At 38.7% G+C, this 5,000-nt stretch overlaps 2 protein-coding genes across 5 annotated transcripts in view; one reads left to right on the top strand and one right to left on the bottom strand.

Moving 5' to 3' along the window:
- LOC123511412 (G-protein coupled receptor 143-like) overlaps positions 1-1,512 on the bottom strand; it is a 23,489-nt gene extending 21,977 nt beyond the window's left edge. Inside the window, exon 1 of one of the 2 annotated variants that reach the window (XM_045267276.1) lies at positions 1,384-1,512. The gene's annotated coding sequence lies outside the window, so the exon portion shown is untranslated. Of the gene's footprint in view, positions 1-1,000; positions 1,121-1,383 lie in introns of those variants that run through there. The other variant, XM_045267275.1, reaches the window with a different exon arrangement.
- A 1,706-nt stretch (positions 1,513-3,218) lies between these two features.
- LOC123511413 (thiamine transporter 1-like) overlaps positions 3,219-5,000 on the top strand; it is a 30,678-nt gene continuing 28,896 nt past the window's right edge. For 2 of the 3 annotated variants that reach the window (XR_006676789.1, XM_045267277.1), the window contains exon 1: positions 3,219-3,377. The gene's annotated coding sequence lies outside the window, so the exon portion shown is untranslated. Of the gene's footprint in view, positions 3,378-3,401; positions 3,578-5,000 lie in introns of those variants that run through there. The other variant, XM_045267279.1, reaches the window with a different exon arrangement.

Genomic DNA, 5,000 nt, shown 5'->3' on the forward strand with positions numbered 1-5,000 from the left:
TCATTCTTGTTGCCATTGGACAGTTTTCCCCTCTTACAAGAAAAAAATTCCTTTGATAACTTAAAAATTTATCATCAAAATGGTGTACTGTTATATTTCCACATGCAAACCTTCCCTCAGATAGATTTTCTTGTGCATATGTGACAGCAATCCACCAATACAATGAAACACAAACTAAACCAGCACCGATGATGGTTTGGGATACATGAGATTAGGATGAAAGAGAAGAACAAGGTGCACAATGTCAAGAAAGCTGATATGTTTAAGGTAAATTAAGAATAAATCATGAGAGAAATGTTCACAGTAGATTGAGAGAGGATGATTTTGTGTTGAGGGAAAATAAATCATAGGAAAATTAGTTAGGGGGGAATGTTTGGAAAGGAAGGGTACATGGCGAGATTAGGTTAAAAGAAGAACAGGGTGCGCAATGTCAAGGAAGCTGAAATGTTTAATGGAGAATAACTTAATTAGCAGGTAAAAGAAGAATAAGTCATGAGGAGAATGTTCATGGTAGACTAAGAGGATGATTTTGTCTTGAGGGGAAAATAAATCATAGGAAAATTAGTTAGGGGAAAATGTCTGGAAGGGAAGGGTACAGGACAAAATGATGAAGGAAATGACCATAGGGGACCAAAACTTCATGGAAAAATGTCAATGGGGTAAAATAAAGAGAACTTTAGCCTTGTAATTTTCGTTTTCCTGACATATTTTTCCTCACAAGTCACAATCTACATCATAAAGAAATCAAGTGAAATAATAATAACAACAATTGCAAGTAAACAACTGAAAAAAGTAAATGGGGTATAATAGAGGGAACTTAAGCCTTTAGTTTCCTTTTCCTGCCACATTTTTTCCTCATAAGTCACGATCTACATCATAAAGAAATCAACAGTGAAATAATAAAAACAATAATAGCATAAAAAACTGACCTTAAGATAATACCACTGGGAGTTACTACACTATCATCAAACGGTAGAAACACACAAAATACGCAACACACCTGAACACTGGGAGCACAACACACGAACTGGCTTGGCGTGGCGTGACTGCAACTATGAGGGGACAGAGAACCACTAGTACCACAACCACCACACCTCACACCACACTGCATGTCCCTCCCTCACACCACACCACAAAAATCGCCCTGCATCCCCAGCCAAGAGAAACTAAGACCAGTAGACCTTTTCGCGTATCACATTACACCCTCTACACATCCTGGCAGTGTTAAGGAAGGCGTGTCTCGTCTCTACACCTGACTAACACCCTATACCTACCTGCTGGGGGTGTGCACGTACCCTCAGCACCCACAAGTCAGGTGTGGGTTATAGTAAACACGTGACATTAGTAGAAAAGGGGAATAATAGAGGAGTAGAAAAGTCTTACCTGAGTGTTTGTTTACCTCACGTGATGCAGTGGTGCCAGATCTACTCTCTCTCTCTCTCTCTCTCTCTCTCTCTCTCTCTCTACTTTATAATTATTTGTGGGTCTTTTGTGTTCTTAGTTTTATTCTGTTTCTTCTTCTTCTTTCTAGAGTTTCTTTACTTTTGTCTTTTGCTTCTACCTACACGTATACTCTCTCTCTCTCTCTCTCTCTCTCTCAGCAACTATTTTCGAAGGTTACAGATATGATTAGGGAGTTATCAAGTGTGTTTCTCCCGTTACTAATGCAGAAATCATGTCAATATTATCAGTTTAAACACATTAAAAACACCATTAAAAACTCGTATCACTTAATTTCATATTATATTCAAAGGCCGCAAAGATTATTAGTCCACTTCCCAAGAGTGTTTTTACTGTTAAGAATGTAAAAATCTTATTAATCTGTTAGTATATCCATGAAAACATCCTTAAGAACTACAGTCACTATAGTCTTTTGAATATATATGCATGTGTGGGACAACTGCGTCTGCGTCTTAGAATATACTTGGTCGTGTATTGTGTTGAGAGAAGGATCAGAATGTATACTAAAACGTGCTTTATTCATGTCATTCTTTCTGCTTAAGGTAATATGCAGTCTTATAAACTATATAATGGTACTGATGTTTGCTATTCCCAGGCTCTCCTTCCAATCCACTATCTGTGTCGTCTGCAATTCTCTGCCACATTACACATGGTAAAGCTTCTTCATGAGGTCAGAAATGTTACTACTGCCCAGATTGGTGCACATTACTTACACATTCAGGGCACATGGTTTGTAATAATAATATAACCTGAAGTATCTACAACTACTGTTTACGTTGTAAACAGTAAATTTGGCACCACAGCACTTGAGAGAACTCGTGAGAAAAAATTGATAATTCAAGTAATCTTGTAAATCCTCATCTTAAGGTAAACTGATCGATCACAAAATGCAAAGGATAATACTTGTGAACACTAATATATTTTCCTGAAGATTTGATTTGAGAGCAGAAACGAAACTAGGTAGAGACTGGTGAAAAGCCGGGATTAATAACAAACAAAATTATAAAAATCTTGAAGTGCAAAAGAATTCAGAGATACAAGACACTCGCATATTGATAAAAAAATAACAAAGATAACCAGAGCTAAAAGGATAAGTACTGATTAGAGTGTCACATACGAACAAGATCAAGAATACTCTTCAGCGCTATCTAGTGTTGCCAGATCCTCGTAGATATCTGTAGATCTACAGAAATTGTGATGTATCTCCTGATTAATCGAGCAATTCATATAATACAGTTTTATTGCTCGAAATAGACTCAATTTTCCCATTATGCTATTTTACACTCTTTATGCCTTAACACGAATGCCTGAGAATAAGCAAAATAAGCAATAAATAAATAAAAAAAATCTCCCGATTTTATACTCTCTTCTACTGAAATTTACACACAATCATGTTTTCGCTTATACAATGAGTTGCTATGAGAACATTAGTGTGTAGAGGGAACAAGATAACTCAAATGATTACGAAAGAATGAAACGAGATATATAGTGGTAGGAGAGGGATACAAGAACGAGAGAAATAAAACTAGAGGACTTGAGCGATAAAGAAGAGTAAATGTGAGAAAAGCGATAAGGGGCGACAAGATTGAGATTCTGAGGGAAAAGAAAAGAGAAGCAAAAAGAGAAGAGAGCAGGAGAAGGAATGAATATAAATAAGGAGTTCAGAAAAGGGGAATGAATGAATAAGGAAAAGGAAGGGAGGGAGGAGCGAGAGCCTTCTGATATTTTCTTTGCAACATCTGGCAACATCAACAAGCAGACGACGCGGCGAGGCACTGCAGGACGCGGCACGGCAAGGCTAGAGGTAGTGTTGTGGTGGTGACGGTGGTGAAGGTGGCTGGGTGAGCCTTGATCGTGAACACCCACGTGGCCCCTACACGCCATGACAAGACCAACGTGACGCAGATAACGGGCAGGTGAGACACAGATTCATTAACTCACCTGTTTTTAATCTTAGACGTGATACTCTCACCTGTCGGACGAGTACCTGTAATCACCGGTGTCTGAGTGTCAGTAATCGACGGTATCTGTGTTTGCGTGATAATTGTTTGGCCTGTAATCTTGGGTTGGGGCAGTCTCGGCACACCTGTGTAGGTCTTGACACGGCGCTGCCCAGGTAAGTGACGCAATGCAATGTTTCTGAACTGTTTTCCTACTGTCAAGCCAATTCATTCGTGTTCAACAGTTATACCTGAACAACATTCTGGCTACGCATCCGAAATTCTATTGTTTTTAATCTTCTTTTCCTACTTTTGATATTTAGAAATTTTATACATTGATTTTCGTATGCTATGAAAAGCCTTTATACTTTCAATTAGCTGGGAAATTAGATAAAATATAACGAAAAATTAATAAAACACTGAAGATCGTATTTGAGGATGATTTACGTAAATTTCGTTGTAAGTCATGTTTGTTTCATTTTCACCCACATTTCTACGTCAACGTTTAAAATATAAGATGCACAAAAGTCGGCAAGAAAAATATACGTTTGTGTGGTTACTTTAGTATGATTTCATTAAGTAACACATATAGGCTACGTAAAGCTCTTCCTACATATACCAGTGCACAAATCGCTTCATTAAGGGTGTTTTGAAAGTGTTATACGAGCAGTGAAAAAAAAAAAAAAAAAAAAAAACGAAAAAACGATAAAAAAAAAGAAAAGAAAAGAAAACGAAGTAAGAGCTAATATTAATTTTCCTTGTCTTCTGCATGCCTGTGATTTGCTACTGGTAATAGAGTGTGTCATGTTTTGCGTGCTTGTGACTAGCTAGTGGTAAGTGAAAGTGTGACGTTTTGTGGGTGCTTGTGACTGTGGAGTGTGGCAATAGAGTGTCATATGTTAAGAGTGTGTGTGTCTGAGAGAGAGAGAGAGAGAGAGAGAGAGAGAGAGAGAGAGAGAGAGAGAGAGAGAATGTGTGTATTTACCTATTTGTAATTTTCCTAGTGGTATATTACAGGGCTCAAGGTGGACTCATAGTGACCTGTCTACCGTACATCTACATTTATTCAACTTTTCCTTAAGTTTCTGCACACTTTCTGCTGCTATAATCTGTATGTGTGTGTGTGTGTGTGTGTGTGTGTGTGTGTGTGTGTGTGTGTGTGTGTTTGTGTGATTTGAGTTATTTCACGAGTTTGCTGGGCGTCTGGAGAGGGTTATATAAGAAGCATGAAGGCCAGTCTTGCATTCTCAGGCCAGCGCCTCGTCTCCTCTCCTCTCCTCGTGGGCAGATCGACAGCACTTATGGCGAGAGATTAAATGCAAGGACGATACAACACCTTAATGGAATGATAGGGACTGAAGAAAGAAGAGGAGGATGAGGAGGAGGAGGAGTAGGAGAAGAAGGAGGAGGAGGAGGAGGATCGAGGAATTGGGTAATAGTCTGTTATATTGTTATGTTGATATTTTCTAGTTGTCTTCCTCCTCCTCCTCCTCCTCCTCCTCCTCCTCCTCCTCCTCCTCCTCCTCTTCATTGTTCTGTGCATGCTCTGATATATAAATGTGTAAATCATAGCACACACATACTATGGAGGAGGAGGAG

The sequence above is a fragment of the Portunus trituberculatus genome, chromosome 31, assembly GCF_017591435.1.
Source record: "Portunus trituberculatus isolate SZX2019 chromosome 31, ASM1759143v1, whole genome shotgun sequence".
NCBI classification, from domain to species: domain Eukaryota; kingdom Metazoa; phylum Arthropoda; class Malacostraca; order Decapoda; family Portunidae; genus Portunus; species Portunus trituberculatus.